Below are 15,256 nucleotides of genomic sequence, written 5' to 3' on the forward strand. Positions count from 1 at the left end.
CAAGTTTGGTATGAAACGAAAGCTCTTAAATTTATTTTAGAAACAGCGAACTGTTTCTGTGGTAATGGTATTATGGTAAAAAGAGTTGTTGGGTTTTAGTTTATGAACTTATTTTATCTTTTTGCTACCCGTAACTATAATGTCGACGTCTATGCAATAATATATGCGTATTCGCATACGCACACGTATACTGAGTCTTTACAGAGAAACACCAACTATTCTCTTAGTTGCTGTTTCTCTGGAACCGAACGAAAACGAACAAAAAAGTTATCTTCATCAAAATTAATGATTATTTTTCGATACTACACTACAAGTACGCCCTAGCAATCTCTCCAGGTGGTAATGACAATGCACTCTAAGATGGTAAAGGCCTAAACTGTTAGGGGTAAGTCAATTATATTAGGCCCTAACCGCTAATCGGTTTCTGCGCGACATCATACGGAACGCAAAATCGCTTAGCAGCATGTCTTTGTCGGTAGAATGCTAACTAGCCACGACTGGAGCCTCCTACTATACTAGAGAAAATTCAGAGTTTATGAATTCCAAATTAACCATTTATATGACCACAGCGCTTACAGCTGCGCCAGGGCGATTGTCAAAAAGTAATCTCATAGATTTAAACTATACTTACTTAACTAAACTCAGTTCGTACGAAATAGGTACATACATAGTTCAGGTTGATTTATAGAAACAACTAAGCCCTCCATCCTTTCTTACAAGCCATTACCGCTTCAGCCGTCACGATGAAACCGACAAGCTCAATAATTAACCAAACCGAGGAACTTTTAAGCATCAGCTAATTTCCTTGCCTACTCCCTACTTGTAAAATACAAGTGGTTCGAGCATTGATTTATTGTAGCCCGTTCGCAAGAGCATAACACTGAGTACATAATGTGAAATATATGGTAGACGTATAAAACACGGCCATACATTAAAATTTATACAATCATCTCTAAATGTGCCTACAGAGAAATATTCACATAAATATTTCATGTAGGTATACCATTGTTCAGGTATACAATGGGCAATTGGTAGTCAAATAAATTATAAGATAAATTTTGCAAATTGTGTAGGTACGTTTACTGAATGAAAATTTTAACCATGGAACTAGAGAATTCAGTGATGCCATGATACCGCGTGAAACATGGACCTATGAGAACATCGAACCATACAATTGAAGGTTCAAATTTAGCAGCAAAGGAATGCTTTTAAACCTAATAGACTCATACAGCGAATGAAGGCGTAGAAGCAATAATTTATGTTGCCTATTGCTATAAGTCGCATGTTATATAATGACTAAGATTGAATTGGTTCATTACTGTAATGAGATAATTACCAACATAGCAATTAAGATTCCACTGAGATTAACAAACGTACTGTCGTGCTCAGTTGCATAATACTACTTCAATTACAAGCATGATATCATCCACACATCAGCCCATCACGGACCCACAGCTGCGTACATACCTCTTCTCTCATAGGAGCGATAGAGGAATTGCCCACCACGCTACGGCAACGCGTGTAAATCTGCTTTCCATATGTTAGTGATAACTGATAACAAACGAGACTGACGGTTTATCGTCCTCTTCAAGGCACTGGGTCGGACCACGCCGAATTTCACCGGACGATGTGATAAGTAATTGACGGAAACACTCAATGTCTAACAATTACTACCCCGCGAATCGAAACTAGGACCTCGTGATACAAAGTCGAACATCCTTACTACTAGGCCAACCAGGCAGTTATATTACAAGCAGGATATATTACAAGAAATTGCCTTGTATCTCTTTTTGATAACAGATTTATTTTGGTCCGTTAGTTTTCTCGTTAGTTTTGATACCATTTTCTTGCCAATAAAAGTTTTCGATTTAATAAAAATATATATGAAACAAAATACCAATCTTGTGACACGATTGTAAGAATATTTGTTTCCGCGGACTTACTGCAAAATAATACTTGTATCCAATATATTTGTTAATGTTACAAAGGGTCACTGTTTTTACTGCGGGAAACGTTATCAATCATACCATTCTGTGACATAAGTGGACCCTCCTCATGCGAGCTCCGAGTTCCATTACTCACAAAGCCACGCCCAGGACTGATTCGCTCCTTCAGGCTCTTTGACAATAAAGTAAGGAAATACCTCTTCTCTAAGAATATCATAAAATTTTATTTGTTTAATATGGCGTGAGATCACAGAAAATACTTATTTCCTGGAAACTATAACAGTTAAAGTAGCGATCCGGCTCGAAGGACCACATAATTATCACTACAAAGTAGATACCCTTCGTACTTACGACAACCGAACAATAACTGAAATGGCATAGATAGTGGAAATCGCGTTTTGATAAGTAGTTATACGTTACCACAGAGAAGCATCAAGGTTATTACGCCCATATAAAGTACGTTATATTGTTTGAACCTTTTATAGTAAATTCGCAAAACGGAGCACCAAAAGGAGTAGCAGTAGAATTTATGTATTCTAGAAACGTCTATCATTACTATTAACAAACCGATTTGTTCTACGACAATTCAGAATATTTGAATGAAGCTTATTTTGAATTTGAATTTGAATTGAACAATCACATGGTTCGGAAAGTGATGATGTAGAAGAACAATTGGAATGCGCTAGTCTAGAATATTCAATATTCGAAACCTTTTTAGATACAAATAAGTATGCGGGACGGAATACTGAGTTATTACGTATTATTTTGTTTATTCTCGAAAGTAGTTTTAAAATAACATCATATTAATTTAACAAAGTAACGCCTGCTTCTATCCAATATTAATTTATTGTTTAACTGTGGCGTGTGGTGACGGCAGATCAGAATACAATAGGCACCACTCCTTTTCTTCCCGCGGGTATCGTACGAGGCGACTAAGGGAATATAACGGAGAACGAGCCGCAGCGTCCTCAATTCTACTACTACAGTCAACTGCGATCACCAAAGCGGGCCCATCGTGGTGGTTATGGGCAAACCTTACCATAGGGAGAGGCTTTTTGGCCCAGACAACTGGACGTATGACTGAAGACGTGGACTTTTATAGACTGTTGATGACGATGATGATGATTATTTTACTAACCTCTCTAACCAGCTAATCTACGGCGTACATTTTGCAATTCCTACATAAAATAATCTACACCCTGGAGGGTGGTTTAAAAATGTTTAGTGATATTTTAAACTTTATTTTAAAAATATTGATGGAATCTCCTTGCAGATATAAACTTTATGGATGCACTGTATCGTAACTTAAAAAAAATGTATAAAAACAAAACACTGTATTATTGTGAGGTAAGTGTTATAGTACGATTCTATTTTTAAATTTCGGTATTGTATTTGAAGTGTACTTTACCTTTGTCATTAAAAACTCGTTTTAAAGTCCATAATTGGAATTTACAGATAAGTCATAACAGCATGTTGAATAACTTGGCAATGCAACTTTTCCACAGAAAAATACATAGAAGAACAATTTGTGTCTTATTAAATTTCCCAGTTCCGAAGTAAATACTCGTTCAACTGCAAAATTCGAAAGCTGATTCTATTGTAAAGAAGTCTGGTAAGAATATACCGCAACTGTAGGAGCTGGATAATAAAAGAAATGAGTATTCCCCTGCAAAGCTATCCCATTACACCCGGAAAATTAACCGCATCTGCTCGATGAGGTCTTCCATAGAAATACAATCCATAGATAACCATAAAATTTATGAAAAATTAAATTATTAGTAATGCAAATTATGAAGGGTTTCGTATTACGAGCTGCATAAAAATATATATATATTATTTATATTATTGAAAGCAAATGTGTTACACCGAAAAGCTTCCACGTTGCTTTTATTTTAGCAGAATAATTCTGTTAAAATTGGTTTAACAAATTTTTTGCTATTGTACAATTGCGACGATATCATATAATTTGGTACATTGCACACTGTTCTCCACAAATTGCTAACATAATGATAGAGTATTATAAATAAAAAAACATATAGGCAGTGCTTAATATCATGTAGTTTTATTTAACAGAAGAGTTCAAGAAGAAATGTCAAGAGGCTAAGAGCTAGAAGTGGTGGAAATAAAAAGTGCACAAATTTGCTTTTTAACGGTCGAAACGAGGGAGGTTTTTACTCTTAAGACCGCTCTCTCGAAAAAAGTTTAAATAGTAGGTATATAGCGGAAGTTACTTTTTGTCGGTACTTAAGAAGTAATTAGTTGTCACAAAAACTGAAATCAAAGGTTTCTTAGACAATGTCTTAAGTATCTTTTTAGGAACTCTTACTGAGTTCCTACTTGAGGCTTGAGTCGGCTGATCAGAATACAGACATGATGACAAATCATTCCTCTTTCCGCGGGTGCAGGAGGTGGAGACTAATGGAATACCTATTATGGACAAAAAGCAGAAGCGTCCTCTGTGCACTACTACCATGTACTGCGATCGCTAAACCGTCTGGTCTGCCAAGCGTAGTAATTTGGAAAGACCTTTAGTCCAGCAGAGGACCGTTATGGGCTATTTATTGATTGATATTTCAATGTTCTTAAATCGAACTTAGAAAAAAGGACCCTGGCCCATGGATGGAAGAACAGACGAAAAGACAGATTTTCCATTGTGAGGCTTGGAACTCAAATTATTAAGGTAGAAAGGTATTGTCATAACAGAGAGGAAACAAGGTAATTGTGTCGTTGGCTATGTAGTAATAACAAATTAATTGTTATTAGCCTTGATAATTAGAGACCCCTTATTGAACTGCCGACGGGCAAAAGTGAACGGTACAATCGAACCGTAGTAACGAACGATGTTCTGTTTTAATTAAACTTATGACAGACCCTTCTTTTTAATGCATAAACCTTTATTTTGTTTCTTAATTTTGTGCGGTTCCACATTATTGATTACTAAATTGTGTTACATACGTAAAAATAAAAGGAAATTTTCAAGCGTTAAAGAATCTAAATCTTTTAATACCAAACAAATATTGTAGTTAAATATCTCGCGTCACCCTTTTTGTACAAAAACATTTTACCTATAACGGCAATACCGTATCAACATCATCATCATCATATCAAATTCAAATTCAAAATTTCTTTATTCATATCGGCTTATCACAGGCACTTATGAAGCGTTCATACATATATGTTTAGTTGTTTGCATAATTGTAAGGGGACGGTGATAACTTCGTTCGCCAACTTAAACCTAAAGCTACGAGGGTTCCAAACGCGCCTTGGTCTAAGAAGAGCCCACAACAAACTTAGCCGGGTAATTTTTTTTTTGCTATCACCATCTCACAGTAAATTTATATTAGGCTATGAAGCTAGAGCAATTCACGCGCAAGCTTTTTTATCGTTTCAGTAATCCTTAAATTATAGTAGGATTTTTCTGTAAGCTTACGTTTTATATAAACTAAATCAACCAAAAACTACCCCACTACAGGAGACACAGGTCTCCTCCCACAACAAAGCATAGTCTAAAACGCTTGGTGGACTCCACACACCTTTCAGAACATAATGTAGTACTCAGGTATGCAGGTTTCCTCATGTTTTTTCCCTCACCATTAAAGCAAGTGATATTATAATATTTTAATAACGTAGAAAAATTAAATGTGCGTGCTCGGATTCGAACTTGGACCCCCGAAAGTTAAGTCGAAGTCCTACCCACTGCACTATCACCGCCAGCAATACCTCAGTACTTGATAAATATTTTGCTGGATCCCGGAATGTGAACTCCAAACCTCGTGATTCGCAGTCGAACATGCCAATCAACGAGGCCGACAGGGGAAGCTTAATAAGTTGATTCACTATTTTTTTGCAGTATACTTCACATAATTACATTACGAGTGTTTCTTACGATTGGATGAAGTGCAAATAAGGCATTAAAGGAGGGTTGTTAGGTGATTTTTATAGCGGCCAAGGCGGACGGTTCCTGAACGTTATAGCGCCTATAAACGCTTGTGTCGAGTTGACGTTTTAAGAAAATTCCGCCCCTCGTCTAAGCTATTTGCCTCCCTACGGGAGCTTTGCCTTAGAAGCTTTTAAATTACAACGATTCATTTAGTGAATAGGCGACTTAATGACAAGTAAAATCCTCTGCAAAAGATATTGCTCGATAAATAAAATTATCAATCAAAGCAGCAGGAAATCATGATTAAAGATTATATCAAAATGTAAACAAAATAATCACCTATACAATTCATTAATTACCTATACATTTTAATTTCTTGTTCCAATGATAACTACAAGCTTGGTGGGTAAAAGCTTAAAAATGATTCAAACCGATAAAAAATAGTGTAGATGCATACTAAAGATGTTTAAATATTTTAACTTTTTATACAGAAATCCCTTTGGAAAAAAATATAAAAATGACGAATAACAGGTAACGTCGGAATAGTTATTAAATTTTGTAAGTCTGACTTGAGTTATTCCTATTCCTAACTTATTTTCGTTTATTAATATGGCCCTTCAGATATAACTTTTGAATCTGAAATGTCCGGTTACGGCAACTGAAAAAAGTTGCCAAATGCTATGGACACCACAACACCACTCAATGAACTAAACTCGAGGACATTTGCAACTCCTCAATGGATAAAATCAGTACAGTTTACAGTATTCTTCAAAGCATTACAGTAAAAGATGGATGTCTGGGAAGAAAGATTTGATAAAAAAATTATCCTGTTAGGACCTATACTGTATCGACAGGAAATATACACATAATTTAGGTTTTCCGGTGCCTTCCTCTAAAAACTCTCTTGTTTAGAAGATTTTTTATCGAACAATCCTGTGTGTTCAGACAACAATGCATCTGGATACTGTATTGGATACGTATGATATATACAAGGTTAGTGAAAATTGTTATCGCCGATGGAGTGTTCCTTAGCATAAATTTTGCACACTCGCTATAGTGAAGTCGCTTTCGTGTATCGAAACGCTTTGATCAATGTAAGTCACTACAGTGTTGCAATATTCGAAAACTTCTCCACGATTTCGGGCTTAAAATATTATACTAAGGGTAGAAGTTATAAGCATAATAATATTTTGTTCACCATTTTGGTTTGATTTGATCTTAAGATCAATACTATTAGAGAAATAACTGCCAAAACTTTAATAAAAAATTACGAGTTGACAACCGCATTTTAAACATTTGGGGCGAAGGTGTCATGCATTGCTAAGGTTCTAGAAAATACTTTGATTCACACACACGTTCAGATGCCCACAGGCCACACATGCATGTTATGTCAAATTAGTGTTGTCAATATTTTATTTGTTTACTTTATATATAATTTATAGTATTATACTTTATATTAAATATAGTTTGAGTGATCCTTTTTAAAGCTGGAGTCTAGTGGCTTGTACCCCCTTTCCAATGTTCCTTGTATAAATACAGTGTATAAATCTGTGTCTAATTAAATATTTACTGTCTGTTCCCGACTGCTATCCCGTGTCGCTAGCAAAACGTTTTTGCTGCGTCTTAGCTTTACAGTGCCAACCCTCTTTCCAGAGTTGAAAGCTCAGCTAATTAGTTGCTTTGCAAAAGTTTTCCTTCTATCGTCAATAGTATATCGAATTGATTGCAAAACTTCAGTTTAACAAACGGTTCGCAAACTTAGATAAAGCGCAGTTTGATCATGATTCCGAAAAGTCTTAGTCAAAGCTGAACTTAGTAATTGAAGCTTAGGCAACAAACAGCAATATTTAGTAGTTCGTGACAGTAATCCCCGGCAAGCAGTGCACTCGGGCGCGTCCTCATCACGGATTCTCGAGGGCGCGCTAAATGTAGGCCACGAAGTTCCTCCCTCCGCCCGCAGCCCGCCGCGGGAATATTGCTTTGTCACTTGGCGACATCGTACTTCCCTAAGCCCAAGTAATTGGAAATAGTTGAAATAACTCCAACAATATAGCTTTATTTTACGTTGTGTTTGTATTTTGTGTCACCGTTGGATTTCTGTTATTCTAACAAGTAGGCTGATTGACAGGTATTGGCAATTTATCTTGGAATATCTGACTTTATACGAAATATATAACGCGTGCCAAGCTCTACATTCCTCATCACAATGAGGCTTCTCTCCCTCCGATGTCATCGAGACCTAGAGCTAAACTCCTATCTAGTTTTTGCAGGCTCTTCAGGTGATTATCATCTACAGACCATCCGAAACAACAAAATTAGGATTATGTTTAACAGTAGGACTTGACACTTTATTATGGTTGATTATGAAGATAATAAAACTTAAAAGATACAAAGTGTAGGTCTGTTTACAAGAAGGTTGATTTATAAGTATTGTCAATTTTATACAGAATATTGGCATTTTAAATGGGAATTATTCGTGTATTTAGCTAAACTATTTAAATCCTCTATTTTATGAGAATATATGCCTACGTTTAATCAGTGCAACGTTTGTCTTTAGTAATTTTATTAAAAAGAAAAACATATATTAAACGTAAGTGAGATCACTGTTAGTGATAAGGCCGCCTTTTACATATAATTTATGATAATGTAAGTGTTCCAGTGTGTATTTCCTTTATATGCAATAAAGTTGTTTAAATAAAATAAATAAATGATTATATTGAAGAGGAAATCATATTGTGAGTGTGATTTTTAGCCTTTAAACCAATTTTGGAATTCATATATATAGAATATATATAGTGGCAATCACAGTATATTGAATTTTTTTTCCCTAAATATACTACTAATAAGTACGTACATAAATTAAAAGTAATAACCAAATACCTTATTTTATCGTTAACGTAAAAGATAAAACAGTTTTTATTTTGCAAACGAGAATATAATACAAAACATAAAACGCAACAGCTGCCAAGCGCAAATCCATTCCAAAATATGACAACGTTGCCATAAAACTGGCTAAGAATCAAACCAAATAAATATAGAAGAGTCACACGAAATTAATTTACTAACTAGGCTGGTTTGCGGATTGATTTGTTTAAACGCTGTTAGTATATCCATACTTTACACTTGTATCTTAAATTCGAAAGTGTTTGTTTGTTATCTATGTTCGGCTCAACCACTGCAACGATCTTGATAAACTTGGCATATATATAAGCTTGCATCCTGTACACGTACATAGATGCAATACTTTATATCCTGAAAAAGCAGCTGAGAACAATTCCCGCTTGGTAATAAAACCTTTGTTATTAGTTCACTTAGTTATTACGCTTTGCCTATGCTCAACTCAACGGATCTTTATGAGTTTTTGTAAAGAGATAGCACGTTAAACTGACTAAGATATGACTTTTAGGCTAGGAAAACAAACGGTTACTACGCGATTAAAAAAAACAAAAACAAACGCTGACAAAGATGCAGATATTAGCTATCAATTTATAGTTTTCAACGTAATTCTAGACAAACCGTATATAGCTGGCCAATAATATCATAATAGTAACTTATTTTTGTCCTATATTATTTTTATAATTAAATAAACGACAAACAAAAACAAGGTTTTATTTCCTACCGTCTTAATCCGTTTGACTTATAACTTGTCGATTGAACATTAGCATCTATACTAATTACGCTATTCAATATAGCTCCGTGATCCTATTAAGTTGACATAAAGCAATTAACTCTGTTGATGACAACTACGCGGTGTACTGGGTCACAGGTATGACCCGGAATGCTATAATAGTAAACAAACTACAATCAAGTATAGATAAACAAGTGACATTGGTATTAGTGTTTTGCCGTTTAGTATGGACGGTCAAACGTCGTGATTCTACAACTTCATACATACGAATAAAGGATATTATAAGTCAGTCATGACAATGTAAATTTGAAGTAACGAAGATATTGTTTATGTTTTATACACAAAAAATATCAGCAGCATACCACTATGTTGGGAGAAATGGAGTGGTTATGTGGGGGGACGCAATAAAAACTCTGTGTATTCCTCGATTCTACTCCGGCCAGGCCTTCTTCTGTCTGCCACTTTACGTTGTAGCTTTACCTTTAGAAGGCCTGGCCGGAGAAGAATATCATGGCTCAAAAATCTGCGACAATGGTTTGGAAAGAGCACCAAATCATTATTTAGAGCAGCGGTGTCCAAAGTAGAGATACGAGCCCTAATGATTTCCAACTATCGTAAGGAGACGGCACCCTAAGAAGAAGAAGTATTCCTCGATGGACCTTTAGCTAGGATTGTGGGGCTAGGGGTGCACTTGCGTATTCACCTCATTTTGAGTACGGCGGTACTTTGCGCTAAATTCTTTGCATTCATTCAGCGGCTGGTTTATAAAGTGTCACGTTCCTTAACTTCGAACTTTAGACGAAGAGCATAGAAAAAAGAGATAAAGTAATTCGAAGCCTTTGATCTCATACCAAATGCTGACAGCGTTTAGATAGTGTCACGATAGTGTATAGATACATAGCTATGTAGGTCCTTTACTAAAGAGGCCAGTAAAGGAATTTGTGCTATGTACGTGATTTTTTGTGCAAGTAAACAAACGTCATATTGTCGTAAGTAAAATCGCATGCAATTTTAACGTTTTGACGTGACAACGTCTTATTATTAGATGGAGCCGGCTGCACGCACGAAAAAACATGACGTATGCGGCGTTACCTCGCTCTGAGGCGTTCCATTAAAGGCTTGAAGTGCAAGCGAGAGCGCGGAACGAGCGACAAAGAGGCACAGTCGGCCTCCGCGTTTGACATCTGTCTCTCTCCTACTTGAGTGAGCGATGCGTCCGCGTGGACAGCTTCTATACAATAATACATTTACATGTTTTCGGCAAGGATGAAGTGCAGTGAAAAGTGAATGTGGTGTCAATTGTTTATAGCAACGATAATATCTATCAAACAAATGAAATTAAAATGTTCTTTTGAAAAATGCAACCATTCCATCAGTATTTTCTTACGACGTTGTCACGTTCAAGTATCGTCAGTAAGCCGTCTTTACAGACAACCTTTTTTTTTAACTCAAATAAAGTAGGTGCACTGTTAGCACCTGATTTTGTTTGTAAATTTAGTTCGTATAGCAGAAATACTACGGTTGAGTTTACAAATCAGTACACTAGTGACCATAATCACTGCATTTTTAGATTATTTGATATACAAAATCCCAATGTTTATTTCATACAAAAATAATAAATTATTAATATTTTAATAATATTTAGTTTCAAAAATAACGTGCACGTTCAAATAATTTTATTCATACTATCAGAGGCGCCTTAGGTCGTTCCTAAGACTGTAAAGAATACCTTGTCTATTTGTTTAAGTTGTCAGTACCTTTAATTCTCTAACATAAGATCTCATCTGAGCACGAACTAATTAAATAACGCAATTACAACCTGATCCCAAGTACGTAGAATTAATTAATTTCATTATAATATTTAATATCACACATTTACATATACGTAGACACGAACTTTTATTTAATGAACATTTTCTTGGACAGACCAATTAAAATAAGTTTTAACTACTCAGTAGTGAAGCTCGTGGATCGAATGAAAATAGGTACCGCAAAGGAAGCACAAAAAGGAGCTGATGCGATAAAAAAGGATCGGGAATTTTTGTAGAGCTTTCGTAGACATTGAGCGGAATCTACCTACCGTTCAATATTTGCTACTCAATTTTACAATTAAACTCGTCGTTTGCAAAAAAGTGGTTAGCTCTAAAAGTTAATCAATTAAGTAGATTATTTTTTGATTGGATTAATGTGAAATATTCGGAGAAGACTTTCATTACCGCGATAGGTGTAATGCTCCCTCGTACAACAAAGCTAGGCGGACATAATTAAAAAAAAAAAATACTAATTCAATGCCACAAAAAAGCAGTCTGTCATATTGTATTTAGAATCATGTCACTTACCTAACTATACGTTGTTATTGAAACTAAAAATGTATGAAAAATTCCAGTTCAAGCGGTTGGGGATGGATTGTGAACTGTTTTAAAATTCTGTTGTACGATTTGACTAAATGTAATATTAAAAGATAGCTTGTAAAAAAACCGGCCATAAGCATTCCATTAATCGTTTACTTGGTTATTAAACTGCTAAAAAAATCAAATACCTTCTAAAATAAATCTCCTACCTAATCTCCTACCGAATCAAATATATAAGTTTAGTTACCTATACTATTAAAATTACTGCTAAATTTTCTCTTTAGAAATGGGAAGAGAGTGTTTTTCTTTAAATAAAACTTATAGAATTTGAAAATAATATAAATCTTTTGACCAATACTGGAAGCCTTTAAATAATTGTTTATTTGCCTTTAAATAAGTGTATATTGTACCAAGGCTTTTGAATTGAACTAGGCTTGAAGACTTAAGGGTTTTATAGACTTTTATTCTAATATTATGTGGTAATTCGAGCGCTAGGTAGCTTTAAAATAAGGGGTAAAAGTATATTTGACATGTCTGATATATAAAGTTATACTTATTAACTACCTACTGGATCAACCATTGATAAAAACTAAACTCTAAACTTATAATTTTCGTCGAATCGTCCTACGCACTTTTGTTGCGTAAATATGTACGCAATTTTATTGCGTACATATTTTTACAGATTTTAAACTAAGATTTTGGTGGTTAATCAACATTTCTTAAATATAGACACACAAGGCAGTCCCGTCGTGACCACGATCCATGCAACAGGGTCGAAATATCGATAAATCCAAAAATAGTATCGTGGTATGTACTATATTTAAGAAATATTTTTACAGTGTGATTATTGTAATAATTAAAGCCTGCTAAGAGACAGGCAAACAGAATTACTATCCGGAAACTTTCTGTTAGCAAAGCGCAATACTGAAGTGCAGCGAAGAGTGATAGCAAATGTGTTACAGAGTAATCAATCAGTTCATTGAATTTGAATTTAATTGATGTGTACATATACTTGGGTTTTAGTTATATATTCAGTATATTCCAAGGCGCCTATGACAAGCATTGTGTTAATAGGCACACACTACTAGGCTAATAGATAGGCTTTGTGTCTTGATGGAAACAGACTTACACACGTACGACAAACAGATTACTCAATCGAAACAATTATCGTTGTTTAAACATGACTAGAAAGAGAATAAACAATTTGTGCCCAGTAACTTATCTCGGGCCTTAACTGCCTCGCTGGTCAACTGTTATAGTTAGCATGTTGTGCCAACGAAATATGAGATCTTACGTTCGACTCCCGTGTCGGTCCGGAAATTGTTTAGTAATCGTTTTTTTCTGTCAGGAAGTTTTCAATACTAGCCGGGTGTTACATAATTTGGGTTGTTCAGTGTTTACCTCCGTGCCTCGGAGAGCACGTAAAGCCGTTAGTTCCCAATTATTATGAATTATTTTCATGTAATATTCTCAATGGGTCTATCAATTAAAACCCGTCTTTTATGAGAGAGGCAGTCGGTGCCCAACAATGGGACTTCAATAAATTTATACGTATGATAACGATGAGGGTTATATCAACCTAGTAGGTCTTCTTCGGGTTTTAAGCCGGTGATCATGCTTGGAGAAGCTTTACATAATTGACATTAATCATTTCTGGAATACCAGATACTGTGGTCATATCTTGCTAGTATTATTTATCCAGTTCACATCAGTACACCCGATCTCAATGCAATATTACGATTTAAAAACTGATCTGATCACGGAGTCAGTTAAATGTGGTCCTTAAAAATTATGTCGGTTATTCAGCTGTTTCTTTTTACTTTTTTAACTATACCAAATATTATCCTATCAACCTCGAGCCTTGTAACATAATATTGCCGGTAAATAAATTAAATCTACCACAAGTAAACGCCTTGAGAAAATATTAAACGTGTATGGTAACAACGATGTCTGTACGCCAGCCGTAAACAAAGATAACGGGTATGGTTTTACGATCCAAACGTAGTTAGGTTGGCGTTTTATTGAGTCGTATAGTATTCTATGTATTTGTGATACATTAAGGAAATTGTATACAGCGAGAAACTTAGTAAGCATTGAGCTGATCCAAAGCTGGCTATTGTGCACGTGAGACAGATACAGGGATGAGAGGCTTAGCAGGATTACGCTGCAGGCGGTGGTTGATTATGTTCCTGCTTGATTTACGACAACGCGATACAGTTAAGCGGCGTCGACTTGCCTACCTAATGAAGGCTTTCCTGAGAAATGGAGAATTTATAGAGTCACACGTGCCCCACAAATCAATATAGTAGGAAACAGTGAAAATATATTGGGACCCTTATCTGTCAACATTCGAAAAAGGGTCGGTGAAGTTGTTGAGCAAGCCCTCTGAAAAATTGGACATTAAAAGAACCTTTTTTGGGAATGTTTGCAAGAGAAAATGGTCATTTAAATGCGGATCACAGCAGTGATTAGCCCCGGCCCTGTGTGCTGGTTACCGGCACCTCTTAGCCCCTGCAGGATTTATTTTCAAGGACCGCTTTTAAAGTATCTATTTTCCCTAACACCGTTTGGACCTTCTCATAAATTAACCTAATTATCACAGTTTACCTTGCGTACGTCGCTTCTAAAAGCTTTTAAAAACAACAATCTGCGAAATAGATGAGCATTTTTATTATTTTTCAATTAATAACATTATCTATGTAAAATTTTCCCGCATCTCCTATTTAACAACGTTAACGATGTTTTTAATGCTGAGGTACTATGAAAGTATTCAGAACTTACATAGATAGATTACTACATAATTATGAGTGTGGTTATTCTCGATCCTATTGATGTTTTTGCATCAGCTAATTCTGAGTAGGTAATTCGATTCTTTATTAAAGTTTTTTTTTTTATGTTTTGTTATTAACAACAACACTCTACCGCTATATGGTTTAAAAAACTCAATAAATTTGAGATATAGAAACTTTGTAACTGAATATATTTATAATATTTATATTTTAACGTTTTCGTTTTCAGAGACATGGTAAATCAGTCCAGATTCAATTTGCATATATGAAATTGAATAATAAGTTGTTTAATTGTGTACTGCCTGTCATTTTATTAGTCGTATTATTTTTATTACAATATAAGTAAAAAAAACAAGAATTTAAAAAGGCGCAAAAATGCGTTATTTTAAATCACTAACTCACACTCGAAGAGAGTAAATAAAGATTCAACAGATTAGATTAAAGTATTATTACTAGTCGAGCATACACGCATCAAAATAGGGCCAAACACTATTCAATTTATAAGGAAAAGTTGCAATATCTGTGTGGTATCAAATAGTGTGGTATGGTGTGTGAAGAAATTATGAATTTCAGCGCGCTGATTTTCCTGGTATAGGCGGAATCTAGCAATTTAAACTTAATGTTCGTTGAATGTTTTGATGCTCCAGAAAGTAGCACCTGCA

At 35.2% G+C, this 15,256-nt stretch overlaps 1 protein-coding gene across 1 annotated transcript in view; it reads right to left on the reverse strand.

The window, feature by feature from the left end:
* The window catches only part of LOC120636979 (neural-cadherin-like), a 209,328-nt gene that overhangs the window by 100,373 nt on the left and 93,699 nt on the right, over window positions 1-15,256 (reverse strand). The gene's annotated exons all lie outside the window — the stretch shown is intronic.

This window comes from Pararge aegeria, chromosome 3 (assembly GCF_905163445.1).
Source record: "Pararge aegeria chromosome 3, ilParAegt1.1, whole genome shotgun sequence".
NCBI classification, from domain to species: Eukaryota; Metazoa; Arthropoda; class Insecta; order Lepidoptera; family Nymphalidae; genus Pararge; species Pararge aegeria.